Here is a 17,076-nt window from a genome sequence, read left to right as displayed (position 1 = left end):
ACTTAAGCTATTGAGCCAATATTTGATTTTTTTTTTTTAAATGATGCTGAATTTTATTATGAGAGCTCAAACGAGCAGATTACAAGAGGGGAAGCCTTACCAAACAATGACAGATTGCTGGGAGGTTCCGAATTTAGCCAATTTATCAGCCAAAGAATTGGTTGATCTAGGAACGAGGTTCCAATTACAATGAATGAATGACACAATGTTAGCAATACAATCAGTGATTGGCCAGTGGTGCCAAGGAGGGGAGCTATCTTTTGAACACCAGTTGATGACAGTCTTTGAGTTGCCTTCGATAATCAGCTTGCCATGAAGCCGCTCTTTAAAGATTTGGAGGCCGAATAGAAGAGCACTCACTTCAGCAGTATTTGAATCAGCAATACCCACCGGCCTTGCATAAGATAGAATAGGGTCTCCACTGCTGTCTCTGAAAACACCACCAGCTCCAGCCGGCCCAAGATAGCCTAAAGCACTGCCATCAAAATTGAGTTTGGTGCAGTCGTAAGGGGGAGGATCCCAGGTGGCCATAACCGGATTCCTACAAGGGCCTGCCATGTGGGCGATCAAGCCCCAATTTTCTCGCAGGGAGATGCCCCATAGAGAAGCAAACTTCTTCCTAGAATGTAGCCAACTCGAGATAAGGCCCACTGCCTAAGAAGCTATATTATCTGGGTTGCTAGCCTTGGAGTTGATTCTCCGGTTGTTTCGCTCGAGCCATATGCACCATGGGACATGCGCAAGGCATGCCAAGAGAATTATCTTGCCCAACTTGGGAAGCCATATCCCCATAACCATCTCAAAGGTTCCGAAAAGGTCCTAATGTAGCCCCATTTGGAGACCAATCTTCTAAAATATCTTCATCCAGACTTGCCAAGAAAAGTCGCAATGTAAGAGAACATGCTGGACTGTCTCGTCGCACACACCACAAAGGGGACAAGTGCGATCGGGGGCAGTGTAACCTCTTTTATGGAGGTTGTCAGAGGTGAGGATCTATTCCTTGATGGCCATCCACACGAAGAATTTGATTTTACTTGGCGTTGAGAGCTTCCATGCCAAGTTTGCCTTGTGCTCATGCATGATAGATCGAGTGGACCATGCAGGCAATATCGTCTCTGATGAAGGGCCATCATCGGCAATAGAATTCCCCATTGAAACATTCCGGGCCCGGAGCACGATCCAAAGGAAGACTCAATGCTGCTTTTTCAATTTCCTTACTGGAGAAAGGGAGCTCGATGAGTTTAGTTGCGGCCGAAGGAATAGCCTGAAGATGAACTCTTTCGAAGAAAGGGCAAACTAGCTGGCCATCAGAGTATAATTTTTCAAAAAAGTTCACTAGCGAGTCTAAAATAAGGGATTGATCCGAGGTACTCTCACCATTGATGTTGAGCGTGGTGATGCGGTTGGCTCTTCTCCGAGCAGAGGCGACTGCATGGAAGAATTTAGTGTTGGCATCTCCCTCAACGAGCCATTTAAATCTTGCACGTTGCTTCCAGTACACGAGTTCACTATGAGGGAAGGACTGCATTTGCCCTTGGAGGGCATATCTTTGAGTAACTTCTGATGAAGAGAGATTTCTAGATTCCTCTTCAGAGTCAAGAGTGGAAATCTGAGAAAGGACGGCCCCTCTCTCAGCTGAGGAAGATGCCTTTCTCGTAGAGGCCCATGATCGTAGCAACGGCTTCAGCATCTTGAGCTTGGCTGGGAAATTTCACCCGATCGGGCTCGCCATCACCATCCTCTCCTAGAAGGACTGGATAGAGGAGTCAAAAGAGGGGTCCGCCATCCAAGCATTGTTGAATCTGAAAGGGGGGCGGGCAACTGCCGAAGTGGGTATCTACCATAATCGACCAATGGTCGGAAACAACCCTATTGAGGACTTTGCTTGTGGCATTGTTGTATAACTGAAGCCAATCGTTGTTGGCTAAGAAGCGATCAAGCTTGGAGAGGACGGGGGGTTGTCTACCGTTTGACCAAGTGAAGGTCTTCCCAGATAGGGTAACCTCATCAAGATCCCAGCTGCCAATAAAGTCTGCAAATAGCATCATGGAAGTAGTGATTCTCCGGGAGGGCGGGGATTTCTCGTGGCAGAAGGGGAGGGGCAATTGCCGAAGTGGGTATCTACCATAATTGGTCAATGGTCGGAAACAACCCTATTGAGGACTTTGCCTGTGGCATTGCTGTATAACTGAAGCCAATCGTTGTTGGCTAAGAAGCGATCAAGCTTGGAGAGGACGGGGGGTTGTCTACCGTTTGACCAAGTGAAGGTCTTCCCAGATAGGGTAACCTCATCAAGATCCCAGCTGCCAATAAAGTCTGCAAATAGCATCATGGAAGTAGTGATTCTCCGGGAGGGCGGGGATTTCTCGTGGCAGAAGCGGGTAACATTGAAGTCTCCCACAAGTATCAGAGGAATGGGCCACCTCTGACAAGTCCTCACAGGGTCATCCCAGAAGAGATGTCTCTCATGGTGTCTAGTAGCACCATACACACCAACATGGCACCAAATGTTCCCCGATCCTTTGTCTCTCAATTTGATTCTGAGGGAGTAAGTGCCACAGCAGCTATTGAGCACCTCAATGGTATTAGTGTCCCACACAATCAAAATGCCGCTAGCCGATCCAATCGCATCCACAGAAATCCATCTTGGCTCCTTAAGCGGCCACAACTCACGGATATATCCAAGGGGCAGAGAAGCCGCATTGGTTTCTTGAAAAATAGCAACATTTGCCTTGGTAGAGGCAAGGAGGTCCCAAATTGTGGCACGGCGACGCACGGATCCAATTCCTCGAACATTCCAGGAGATAATGATCATTGATCACTAGTCTTATGTGGATGGGGGAGGGGTGTGTGGTTATTTCGGGGGGTAAAGTGGGAGGGTGAATGGCAGCAATAGGTATCTGGGGGTTGGAATAGATGATAATATCTGTGGTGGGTGGGTGGTATGGCAGGCCGGAGGGAGGGACAACCAAGGAGGCAGCTGGGATAGAGTCAGTGCCAGCTGTAAGACTGGCTGGTTCAAGACGCATCTTCTGGGGAGAAGAGGTTGGGGTTGCTACTCTCAATGTGTGGACAGATTGTGGAGAATCTCTGGATTTAGTTGTAGGACTTGAGGTCATATTTATGAAATCTTGCTTATCTACCAACTCGATACGAATCCAGAATCGGGCATTATCCACCATAATGCATCGGAAGTAGGGTCCTTCGTAAGGATGAATAGGATTGATGAGGATTCGGTCCTCATCAAGGCGATGCCAGTGCTCAATAAGGGGGTCCAGAGCAATTATGTCACCAAACTCCGAGATGATGCTCGTGAAGACCTCATTGTGCCATAGTTCCGCCGGGAGGCAGGTGACTGTAGCCCATTGCCCAAATTGACTGGAAGGAGTCGAGGGGAGCCATTCTGATATCCCAACGATGCCCAAGGGGGAGTGGGGTGTGAGAGCAAGGGCCGCAGAAGACTCTTGCTGGGTTTCAAAGTGAACTAGCTAAGAATGGGGTTGAGGTAGGAAATTCTAGGTGTGTAGGGGAGGTAAAGCTCATCAGTCAACCATTGAAGGATGCTGGATTTGACGATACTGGAGGAGGTGTGGACTAGGATAGAGCGGATCAAAGATTGTCGCCCTTTATGGAGTAAATTGGGACGGATTTGAATTTTTTTGAAGGAAGAAGGTGTGTAGGAATATGGTGATCTGAAAAGAGGTTTTGCATGGCTGGGTTAGGGAATTTCGAAGGAAGGAGAGGGCTAGTTGGGGGGAGAAATGGGCTTAGAGGAGTGTTTTGTCGCTGGTGGGGCTTGGTTATAGGGGGGGGGGGGGGGAGGGGAGGATTTGGTGGTGCTGCTGGATTTGGGGGCTTCCCCTGCTGGAGTCTGCGCCAGTGAGAGGCTCCGGATGGCTTCTTCGAACTCCTTCCAGCCAAATCCCGAGTTGGTGGCCTCGGGAATATAGATCTTGGCGAGCACTGTTGAGCCACACCGATGGAGAACGGGACACTTTCTTTGTCCCCGAAAGGAGCTCACCGACAGGAAGAAAATCGAATCCCGTGTCCAAAGTTCACGGGTTCGTTTAGCTTCGTTCGTGACTTGTTGGAACTGAAGGACGAAGCTTGAAGTGGCCTCCATCGGAACACAAATGAAGGACATCTTTGATCCGGCGGCAAAGGAGATGCACATGACTTTTCCGGAGCTCCGGGCGACTTTCTACATTGTAACTCTATGTTTTCTGTAGTGGCAACGGAAAGGGGTATTCCTTTTCTTTCACCGGGAGATCGTCTTCCAACTAGAGTCGAAACCTTCCATAGGAGGTTCTGTTGGCTCATCGGAGGGAAGGTTCAAGGTTTCCGAGCGTCTGGATTGACCTTCTTCTGGTTCGGAATTTTTGTGTCTTCTCGGAAAGTCAACTTCTTTCCGTCGATCATCGTCGGAGAAGGAGTCTGCATCTTTACTAGAAGTCGCCCATCGAGGGTTCTGGTCACAGGCCGCAGGGATGGTGACCAGAGAAAAGTCTCTGACCATTTCAAAAATTAGCGCACGTTACGCGTAACGTTATTTTTTTTTCGATTTTCTTTCTCTCTCGCCCGAAATCGCCTCTCCTCTCTAATTTAAGATTTGATAATTCCCAGCCAATATTTGAAATTCAAGCATTGCAGACGCATTTCCTTCAAGAAACACAAATTCAAGGTCCTATGAAGAAGAACCGGCAAAATTAAACCATGACCTCGTGCAAAATGAAGTGTTCAAGTCATTTTGAAGAAACACCTACAAAGAGAGTTTGAAGATTTGAAGACCCAGAGTTAAGTCAAATAGAAAGATCTCAAGAGCTCTAGCTTTGTAAGAGAATAGCTAGCCAAATTCCAATCCTAAGGTATAAGCATGCATTAGAAATTTAGAACATTTCAATGTTTTCGCAAATTGTGTTTTATTGACGCATACAAATGTTTTAGAAACTTTAATTCCATTAGAAATGGCCTAAATCAAGCTTAGATATCATCTTTGGATACTTGCAATAGGCATGATTAATCCAGTATAGGCTTGATCGACCATTTAGAATGCAAATAGATAGATTTTATAAAGTGTGATCAATTATTCTTTGTAGGCATGATCGATCATACAAAATGCTGCCAGATAAGATTGAAAAAGTATGATCAGTCATATAGAACACTATCACCTAGTTTTATAAACATGATCGATCAACCTGAGGGATTGAACAATGCCTTGATCGATCAACACGCCACAGGAACTGAAAAAAAAAAAACTATTGAGGACAAATGATCGATCAAGCGGAAAGATATGATCGATGATCCTTTTCTACAACTTTTTCAAAAAGGTAAAAAAAGCCTAATTGGACTTGGAAACTTATAAATAGGCTCCCAAACTCATTGGAGAGCATTCATTGAGCATCTATTAGCAAAGTAAAGCTTTCAACAACCATTATTATACGCATTCTTTATATTTTACCCTTTCAAGAGAAATTCTTCAAAATCTGTCAAAATCTTCAACTTATATTCTCTGTATTTCTAGTTCCATCAAGTTCTAAATACTTTTATACCTGTGTTCTAAAGATTGGAAGCTTGGATTTCACTAACAGAAAACTTGGATTCACACATTCCATAAAAATAAAAAATAAAAAATAAAAAAAAAGTAAAAGGTTGTCTCTCCCAAAAGGTGTTGGCTTTCATTTTTCTTTTGTATTTTCCACTTTTTTTCAAAGAGGTTTTCTAGAACTTGAAATCTAGAAGAAGAACGTCCACTAGAGCTCAAATCTAGTTGTATTAAAATCTCTTTGGGAGAAATTGGGTATTACACTTGGCTTAACGAGAGTTAGTGAATTTTTTTTTAATTTGGACAGTAAGGTAAATTAGTGAATTTTTCCCGAGCAAGGGTTCCTGGGTGGTGATTACTACTAGGGAAACATCGTTAACAAAGATCTTAGCTCTCTTTGTGATTGTGTGCGTGTGATTTTGCTTTATATTCCTTACTTGCTTTAAATTGCTGACAAGCACTTAATCATTTAAAATTTGAATCTGTACTTGATTCACCCTCCACAAGCTCGAGTTGCCACTTGGGCCAACACTTGGTATTAGAGCAAGCCTAAATCATTTGAAATCTAAATTCCATTTGATTTCATTCAATTGATTTCAATGACTACTGAAAACAAGATACTCCTTGAATATCAATCAGCCAACCGTCTTCCAATGTTCAATGGAACAAATCATGCTTATTTGGAAGGTAAGAATGGAGTTATTCCTTCAATTTATGGATTGAGAAATATGACCTATCACAAAGAATGGACCCTTTGACTGTAAAAAAATGATTGATGGGGAAAAGGTATCCAAGGAATTTGGGGAACTCACTAGGGAAGACAAAGAGCAACTTAGAACCAACTCTAAGGTCATCAACCTACTCCTATGTGCCTTAGGACCAAGTGAGTTCAATAGGGTCTCCACTTGCAAAACTGCAACGGAAATATGACGAATTCAATGGGTCGATGACTCTAGAATTAGCCTATTGATTGCCCAATATAACGAACTCAAAATGAAATCAGGTGAATCAATAGCTGACATGAACTCTAAGTTCAATCATATTATTAATGAGATGAACATTGTTGGAGACGAGATTTTCCTTCATAAGAGAAATGTAAAGTTTCTCAAGGCCCTTCTAAAATCATGGGAGATGAAGAAGATCACCACTTGAGAAAGTGTGAACTTTGGGACTATGAGTTCAGAAGAGATGCTAGATATCCTCCTAACTTATCAAATGGAATAGGAAGAAAAATAGGAAAAACATTGCTCTCAAGGAAAAATCTGGTTTGAATGAGTGTACTAGTAAAGAAAGCTTCGGTGAGCTTCATTACTAGGCACCTAGACATATAGAAAGAAAAAAAATTTAAGAGAGGTCAAAACAAAGGTAAAAAAATAAATATCTTTTAAAAAGATTGATGCTTGTTTTGAGTGTGGCAAGGTTGGGGATAGAAGAAACAGATACTTGAATCTTGAGGAAAAATCACTATCTTCAAACAAAGATCTTTTTTTTTTTTATGAAGGATGTAAAAACTTTTATAAAAGAGGGAGAGAAATATACAAACCTAACTCTTCAAACAAAGATCTAAGAATAAAAAGAAAAAAAGGTATTGATCTCAGCTTGGGATGTAGTGGAAGAAGAAACTAACCATTCCAAAGAAAAGGAGTGTAATGTTGGACTCATGGCACCAGAAGATGATGCCTCCACCACATCGGAAGAAGTAAATGATTTCGATTATGAGCATGAACTAGAAGTACTACTTGAAAAATTGGTGGTGTTAAAAAATAGCATGAGGGTAATTTCGTCATTTCACATGTTCTGTAATCTCCGAGGATGTTACCTTATTCAGTAGGTATGGGCAGGTCTATGGTCTAGTTCTTATGTAATTTGGAGGTGTGTGTGAAGAGTTACATGCTTGTAAGTGTATGGAGGGTATTTGTGACATTTTACCCTATTTCACTTAAGTTAATTAGACTTCAGGGGTCGTGCTCAATCCCCAACGAGAATTTCTGAATTTCTCTCTTTTCTAAAACCTCTGTCTCCTCTGCCTTTCCTCCTCTCTATCTACTTTAGTTTATTATTTTTCAGGTAAAAAGCATGAATAAGTATAATGATAGATGTGATACCCAAAAGCAAGAAAATTGCCAAACCTAAGGGTGAAGTGACTGCCTTAAGGAAGCAAATGATGGCCATTTGAACAATGCTTTAAAGCAAGAAGAGTTAGTAGATAAATTCTCTTGTGATGGGTTAAAATTTGAAAAGAAATGCATTGATTTAAAGAAAAAGCTAAAGAATGCCTCATCTCACAAGAATGTACTAAGGAGGTACCACAAAAAGAACGAGAGAACTCATATGCATACCTACACACCCATGTCTCATGTTAAATGCTCTTATTGTAATCATTTAGAGCATTATGCACTCGTGCAAATCGGCAACTAACCTAAGCTACGGGTTCAAATGTTTCCTCAAAATCAATTCCTTCTTCTTAGTTATAATCTTTGACAACTAATCTAGCCATGTTTCTAACAATTCTATTTACTTCATGAGCTTTGTTCCTAAAAACCCATTTCATTCCAATTAGTTGTTGATTTTTAGGTTTAGGTATTAGAGTCTAAACTTGATTTCTTTCAAATTGGTTTAGATCTTCTTGTATTGCCATTATCCAAAGAGATTTTAGTACAACTAGATTTTGGCTCTAGCGGGTACTCCCCTTCTAGATTTGAGGTTCTAGAAAGCCTCTTGAAAAGAAAGTTGAAAATAGAATAGAAAAACGAAAATTGACACCTTTGGAGAGACAGCCTTCTCTAGTGAGTACTCTTTCTAGATTTCAGGTTGTAGAAAACCTCTTTGAAAGAGGTGGAAAATAGAAAAGAAAAATGAAAACTTACACCTTCTTTTGGAGAGATAGCCTTCCCTAATGAGATCTAAGCTTCCAACCTTTAGAGCACGTGTATAAAAGTATTTAGAGCTTAATGGAACTAGGGGTACCAAGAATATCAAGAGAAAGTAGAAGATTTTGGCAAATTTTGAAGAATTTCTCTTGAAAAGGGTTAAATTGAAAGAATGTGTGCAATAATGGTTGTTGAAAGCTTTGATTTGCCCATAAATGATCAATGAATATTCTCCAAGAAGTTTGGGAGCCTATTTATAATTTTCCTAGTCGAATTAGCTTTTTTTGACTATTTTCAAAAAGTTGCGGAAAGGGATGATGGATCATACATTTTCATTGATCGATCATTTGACCCCAATGACAAATTCTTTTGAGTTCTTGTGGCCATTTGATCGATCTTTTGAACCCAACGACTAATTCTTTTGAGTTCCTGTGGCCTATTGATTGATCAAGACATCGATCAATCCCATAGGTTGATCGATCATGTCAAGTCGATTGATCGATCGTGCTGTATAAAATCTGCTGGTAGTGTTTTGTATTATTGATCATGTCTATGAGGTTGATTGATCATGCTTTATAAATTTTACGTGACAATATTCTGTATGATCAATTGTGCCTATAAAGAATAATCGATCATACTATATAAAATATGTCTGGTGCATTCTGAATAATAGATCAGGCTTATACAGGATGATTGATCATGCCTATTGCCAGTATACAAAGATGATTTCTAAGCAGCCAGTTCTGAGAAAATTAAAGTTTGTAAAACATTTGTATGTATTGATAAACATTGTTTTGAAAACATTACATGCCCTAAAGCTCCAATGCACATTATACCTTAGAATTGGAATTTGGCTAGCTATTCTTTTGCAAAGTAGAGCTCTTGAGATTTTTCTATTTGACTCTAACTCTAGGTCTTCAAATCTTCAAGCTCTTTTTGTAGTTGTTTCTTTAAGATGACTTGATATTTCATTTTGCACGAGGTCTTGGTGCAGTTTTGGCGGTTCTTCCTCATAGTCCGTGAATTTGTGTCTCTTGAAGGAAATGCATTTGAAATGCTTAAATTTAAAATATTAGCTTAATAGCTTAAGTTTAGTTATCATTAAAATCTGGGACATGAGTCTACCTAGGTCAACATTTTTGCCTTCCTAATCACACATTCATCTCAGTATTTTGATCTCTGTCACAGCTTCTTCAAATAAACATCCTTCACTATATAAAGTTCTACATCAGAAGCATTTTCTCGGATCCATCTTCAGTCATTTAATATTTCCTGTCAGGTATAGTTTGATACTATACTCTCCTGTTTGTTGCCCAGATTTATTCTATTAGTTTCATTCACATCTGCTTCTCAACTTCAAATGATAGTGGTGATGGATGGTATAATATTTTTTAAGAATAACTTTGTCCTGAATTGCCCAAAAATTCATTGTTCTCTTGAATTTTGCCTCTTTTACTTGCTGAGATTTGTCCGTTATTTAGATTGAGTTGGAACCTTTTGCCTGACTGCACACCATGCATTTTTTTGTTATTTTGTCTATTACATTGTGTTTATCCTTGGTTACCCTCCAAGCCTAGTGAGGCTCAAGCTTGAGATGTAAATCTAGAAAACCCCTAAAGAAGACCACTGAACCACAAAATAATTCTTGCATAATATATACCTTGACCGTTTTTTATGTAAAATAGAGTGGAGTATCATGAAGGGTATAACGTTGTTTACATTGGGATAGATTATTTGGTGTGAAGGAATAAACTCAGGATTTTATGCTCCTAATTACCAGCCCTCATAAAAGCGTTGTTGGATTTAGTAGCTACAAAAGCTTCTACCCCACATGAGCTTTCTTTGTTCACAATCCTTTCACATTTTTAATCACTTCTTCAGTTAAAATCTGCTCTATTAGTTGCTTCTGTATTTGACATTCTGTAGATCTTTTGGTACAGTAGATTGTTGATGGAATGCTTTTTCATACAGTGATTCTTTTGACTCCAATGCTATTCTTGAGAAGTCATTGAGTGCCAAAGAGAACATAATCTCTGAGTTGAACATGGAGCTTCATAATTTGGAAATCACTTTGTCAGATGAGCGAGAGCAACATATGAATGAGATCAAGGATTTGAATACATTGCTGAATGAAAAGGTGTTAGATTCTCACTTTCTCATCTGCCAGACCGCATTCTTTCTCCCATTATGTGAATTCAATTGGTATTAATGATCATTGATGTTTTGCTGTTATGGTCTTTACTGCTACTTCTTATCATGTACTCTTATGGTTATCACCATTATCACTCTCTTTTATAAAAATGGATCAAAAGTTACACTTGACGTAGAAGAAGGGCAACCATGTAGAGGTTTTACAATGCCATAAACCCTTGTCAGAGAACCTTATCACATTTGGGGCTTCATAAATATGAACTATTTTCGAGAGCTTGCATAAAAGGCTTTGTCGTGGCCAAGTGTCCTTGGACGCCAAGTTCAATTCCTGTCTTTCAATCGGTGTTTAGCAGTGCTGTCAGAACTGGACATGATTAACTGGTTGAATTACGTTCAATTGGAACTAGTCCTTTCCAAAAGCCAGGGTGAGGTGAAAAACTGGCTGATCTAGCCAGTTTGAAAAGTTCTACCTCTAAACCATTAAATCTGCCAGTCAATGGGACTGGTCTGTCCCCATTTGTTAATGTGTCTGATAGGCAATGGTAGGGGTTGCATGGAGAAAGAAGGGGGTGCAGTCCTTCTCCTTCCCCCTGTACTGGCCTGACAATAGAGGGATCTCTCTCCTTACTCTGGTTCAGAATGCATGTGGCAGATATATCCATCCTCCCTACTGTCATCCAAGTCTATAGATTGCACGAGGAGGAACTTCAACTCTCCCTGCAGTTGTACAAGGCTGCACAACAGCATGGAGGGTAGAAGTTTCTCATCTGTGCCTCTTTGTGTTTTCTTTTTTAAAGTTATTTTATTTATGAGGCCATACTGGTTCAAGCACCAGTTAGACCCAATTCAATCAGATCTGCTCCCTTTTTTATATGATGGTTTGACAAAATTTGTCTTTTGTAGTCAGATAACTTTGGAATTTTCCTATGATTCCATAAAATGACCATTCTCATTAGCAGCTTGCACAACAGAAAAGCTCCTAATCTACAAATGTTATATCTGATTGGTGGACGGATAGTAACATTTGTAGACTAAGGATTAAGTGCTTTAATGACTGTGACTATTTTGTTGTTTTACATCTCAATAAGGAGCTTTATATCTGTTTGATTTTATTTTTTATTTCTTCTTACTAATTATCTATTTGTATTTGTTTGTTGATTTACAGGATAATGCTCTTGAGGAGACCAAGAGGGAGCTTCAAAAAAGGCCAACAACAAAGTTAGTGGAGGATCTTCATCGACAAGTTAAAATTTTTCAGGTGCCTCTTACTTGAATTTTATACTGACTTCACCTTCGCTGGTCAAACAACTTAAGTATTTAAAGTTATTTGCTATTCCTAGTGGTGCCTGGAGAGAGATTTCCAGTTGGGGTTAACAATCTGCTCTGTGATGGCTTTTGAACTTGATGATCCAATGACATTGTTGAAAACCCAACAACTTTATGACAAAAATATATTTATTGCTGCAGTATTTGTTATAGATTAGTGCTCAGTTGTATTTTGGTCATTTACCTGTTTTTTTGGCATTCTTACTTTTTTCTTGCTGGTTATCCATATCTATAGGCAGTGGGTTATAATTCAATTGAAGCCGAAGATTGGGCGGTGGCTACTAGTGGAAATGAAATGAGCAAACTTGAGTCACTTCTTCTTGACAAGAACCGTAAGATGGAACATGAGCTTACACAGCTGAAGGTATGGGATCTTAAGTGGGATGTGAAAGTTTTCTCTGTATGTATTTCCTCTAATAGATCTATATGTAATCCATACATGCAAATACAAGGCAAAAAAAATTTAGATTTCAAGCTTTCAGCAATATCATGAAATGTTCAAAGCTTTTATATGTTATGGATGTTTACTGTGGCATCTCTTTACCTGTAAAGGTCAAACTTTCCGAGAAAACTTATTCGCTAGAAGAGGCTGAAGCCAGGGAAGCAACATTAGTTGCAAAGGTTAATGAACAACAAAGGTTAATTGCAAAGCTTGAAGAGGACATATTAAAGGTTTGTCTCCATGTTCTTCTTTCACTGACTGAACAAAAATGTCTTCCGTAGTATGACTAAGTATTTTTTTATTGTGTAAATAAGATATTTTAGTAGCCTGCAACATCTACGCTTGATTGTAGTCTAATAAATAAGGCTTGCTTCTTCTTATTTTTTTCTCAATACTTCTTTGTTGAGAACTGGATTTTGTAATAAAGGGAAGATTGCATGTTGTATTTTATCTTCAGCTTATTTAGCATGCATTATTTCTCAAAGCTGTCATCATTATATAATCTCACTTTTTGTCTGTCTGCTAACCGATATGGAAAATATTTCAGCTGATGCGTTTTCTTTTAAAAAAATAAAATTCTTTCACTAATTTTACTTCATATTACAGGGCTACAGCTCTGCAGATCGAAAAGGAACTCTTTTTGAGGAATGGGATCTGCAGGAAGTAGGCATGTCAGAAGCATCAGTGGTTCTCTTCTTTCTTCTCTTACCTCTTTGAGTATCTATATGATCATGAGAAAGTTTCTTTTATCCTCCAGAACTATGTTCACTGTTAAGAATCAGGGGTATTTTGGTAAATTCTCACATGGGTAGATCTGTAATTTGTTAGAAAAAGAGTCCAAATTAGAGTGTTTAAGAGATGTGGTTATTGTGTAAATCCGGTAACTTTAGGAGAGTGCTTTAGTTACTTATGTTGAAGTTCTTAATAGAGGGGCTTTTTAGACTTTTTCTAAAAACCACTTAAGTGAGAAATACAAGGAAGATGGGGGTCCACTTTCCCTCTTTTCTCTCTATTTTCTCTTCAATTTATCCTCTATTTTCATTCTTCACATTCACAATTAATGTGTGAAATAGTTGAGGTCTGTAATTTCACTTTTTTTTTAATTGATATTGATGCGCACACATTTATGGGTTGTCATTATATAAATCCATAAGATATTCTACCACTTCATACCAACTGGTTTTCTTGCTTGTGCTAGCCGTTGTTGGCAACAATAATGATCTCCACTTAAGAGTTTAGGACAAATTGTTGATGGATATATGTAAGTTTTATAAAACATAAATTTTGTTTTGCTACTTAATGACATGAGAAAACTTTTACATATTGATATTTCTTCAAGCAGTGGTTACTACTTGGTGGAGGGTAACTATTATCTTGAAGATTGGTTCTTGGGACACCAAATCTGCTAGAGATGATCTTGTATTGTTTTTTCTCCTGAAAGGGACACACGTATCTATTTGCTCTATTGACTCACTTACCTTTGTGAGTGTATCCAACCAGATATTTTAGAGTGCCCAGGCTTCAAAGACATTGAATTGATATTAGTCTCCCCTGAGAAAAAGAGACCTTGGGGAGGGTGTAAATGTCAAAAACCTAATTACCTCAAAACTTTGGTAGTGCTATTTGTCCATGTGGATGGTTCGGAAATTACAAGATGCAAGGTTGCCTGTCAATTGCCTTCAAAAAGGCCTTAGATCATAATGAGCTACGTTTTTTTATTCTGGTGAGACATTTTGATTACCTTCTGTAATATCTGCTGTGCACATTGTAGAAAAACATAATTTGAGTGTATACAATTTGTTTTATACAATTTGTTTGTCACTTGTGAGAATGCCCATTTGCGGGCACTAGGAAAGTTGGTTGTAAACATCCAAATAATTTTCCTTTAGATGGTAATCATTTTGTACAGTTCTCAGTTAAAGATGAGAAATACTTTAGTTCCTTATTTTTAGTAATTACTCCAATTTTTATATTTTTAATGTACATTATTCATTTGCTAATTCAGAGTGGAGATCACAAGCATTTTTCTTCTGACCAAGATCAAAGTTCAATGTTCAAGGTGATTTGCAATCAACGAAATCGGTTTAGAAACTGATTACAAGACACAGAAGAGGTGAATCACTGTTCATTATTCTCTTGCATGGAACCTATCCTGTATTCTTCATCTCTTTCTCTGTTATTTTGCTTTGCTTTCTCATCCTGAAAGTACTTATCTGCTGCATATATTATTTCTTATTGTTTAATGCACCAGGAAGTAAGGCAACTGAAGGAGAAGATTGGGATTCTGACCGTTGAGTTGGAAAAGACAAAAGCAGATAATGTTAAACTTTATGGAAAGATACGTTATGTGCAGGATTACAATCTTGAGAAGCTAGTTCCAAGGGGATCAAAGAAGGTTCTTCTTGTTACAATACTATGTTATCTTGTCCATTTGTGCTTGTGGCATACATGTGGTATTGTTATTCACTCTGGTCAATTTCAGCACTCAGAAGATGTTGAAAGTGGGTTCAGTTCAGATGTTGAATTGAAGTACAAGAAGATATATGAAGATGACATGAATCCCTTTGCAGCATTTTCAAAAAAGGTGCAAAACTTAATTATCTGCTTTCATGTAGAATTTACAGATAATCACTTGTAAATTTATGTGGCTATGTGCAATCTGATAACAGAAGTTGCCGTTTTGTGCTGCCATAGATTGATTATTCCGGACTAAGCATTTTGTTATCTGAATCAGGAGAGAGATCAAAGGTACAAAGAACTTGGGTTCAGAGATAAAATTACTCTGAGCAGTGGTCGCTTTCTTCTTGGCAACAAGTATGCTTTAATTTTTTAATTTATACAAGAAAATTTTGATAATGATAGTGTTTGATACAATTTCATTTGATTATGTTTGTCCCTTAACAAGAGAATTGAGTCAGTCCATTTTGACTTTGAGATGCTTTTTTGTATCTGCATCAAGATTCTGGAGTTTTGATGCAAAGAGTTTGTGGATGTGAGCCTGCTTCCTGCTATGGTCTCTTTAGAACTTCATTTAGACAAGATAGATGCCTTCCATGTTAGTAATCCAAATCTTGGTCCTAGTTACACCAAATAATGTCGTTCCACAAACTGCAATCCCTAAGAATAAGCCTACTGCAGAAATTCTACTGCATTTGGAATTTACTGGAGTTAAAAGAGCTAAAAGAGTTAAAAGAGTCGAAGGAGCTAAATTTAATTCAGAGTCTCTGACTAAAGGCCTAATAAAACAATACTAACTATAACCATTACCCTGTTCTAGTTTCTCTATTTTCTTTGACATATTTTTCATGTCTTAATATGAGCTAGACCCTGTACTCAATGAGCTGAAGATCCTTTGCTGTACAAGAATATTAAAAAACACGAGCATTTTCTATTAGCATGATGAAAAATACAAATGACCACGTCTATGAACCCTTTCCATATGCATTGATAGACATGGTAAAACATGAAATGATATCTTTACAAGTTTCAAATGCATCTTTTCCTCATACGGCTTTCCTAATAGAGAAGTGTTGATTTGATAATGGGATTGCCAGGTATGCAAGAACATTCATATTTTTCTACTCCATCGGGTTGCATCTGCTTGTCTTCACTTGTCTCTACAAAATGTCGGCCTTGAGCTATCTCAGGTGAAGGCTCCAGCGTTACATAACCTGCCACACATATTGTATACATGCTGCTCTCGTGTAACTGGTCGTGATTGAAATTTTTGTTTTGTGCTGCAGCTCCACAAATGGTCAAGAGGATTCCATGTTGAAATCTGGAAAGATTACCGTCAATCCCTCACTTTCTGATCGATGAACAAGAAGCGGAAGTTGGAGCTCATTGAATTTTGGGGAGGTAGGAGGTCTGAAAGAATTACATTCATGTAAATAACAACCATCACAATACAATTGTTTTTGGGTTTTTCTTTTTGTAGATGATCCAGATTTCTATTTTAGTGATCAAACTTTCAAGCCTACAGATGTTCCCCCTTCGAGAAAGACTTCATTCTTCAAGTAGATGGACAAGTCTGGAAACACTTTTCTTCATTCTTTTTTCTTTGTTTTATTTTTCTTCATTTTTATTTCTTTTTTAATTTTTTTATTTTTTTCCTTTTTAAATTCTCTTCTTTTTTATGCCTTTTTGTGGTGGGCCTGACTTGCATGCACTTTGTTGCTTTGTTTGGGAGAAGCGTTTGATCCATTTTCTGGATGAAGACCAAGCGAGTCCGCATGATGGGACTTAATCCGACTTAAAAGACCAATTGAGTTCGAATTCTGATTGAACTGACTGATCAGACTATAACTGCTTTGGATTTAAACTCGGAAAGATAGCATCAGAGGTGTCCCGCTCTAAGACTTTTTTCAATTCCTATCCAACTTTGAATTTTATCGTCTCACAAACTTTATAACCTCTGCTACGGTGCTATCAACGTAGTTGTTGAAGTAGAGTAGAGAGGAAACGACCAACCAGGTAAGTCTTTTCTCCTTTTCACACTATTTCTTTCTTTTTGCGCTTTTTTTTTTTCTTCTTCTCTCATGGCTTCCTTCTTCACACTTCTTCTCTCTTGGTCTCCTTTTTTCCACTGTTTCTTCTTCTTGCTTTTCTTTTCTCTCTTGGTTTTCCTTCTGCCCTCTCTTTAGTTTTTTTTCCTTTTTTTCTTTCTTCCCGACCATCTTTTCTCTTCCTCCGTTCTTCTTTGCATGTCCATCTCTTCAATTTTTTCTTCTTGTTTTTTTTTTTCT

At 38.8% G+C, this 17,076-nt stretch overlaps 1 pseudogene; it reads left to right on the top strand.

Annotated features, from left to right (window-relative positions):
• Nucleotides 1–16,646, top strand: part of LOC137959820 (protein CASP-like) — a 41,223-nt pseudogene extending 24,577 nt beyond the window's left edge.
• Nucleotides 16,647–17,076: the final 430 nt, after the last annotated feature.

The sequence above is a fragment of the Aristolochia californica genome, unplaced genomic scaffold (assembly GCF_029961685.1).
Source record: "Aristolochia californica isolate CCGP_79_NKW_82.1479 unplaced genomic scaffold, dmAriCali1.0.hap1 SCAF_3, whole genome shotgun sequence".
NCBI lineage: Eukaryota > Viridiplantae > Streptophyta > Magnoliopsida > Piperales > Aristolochiaceae > Aristolochia > Aristolochia californica.
This window is presented reverse-complemented; position numbering and strand designations above follow the sequence as displayed.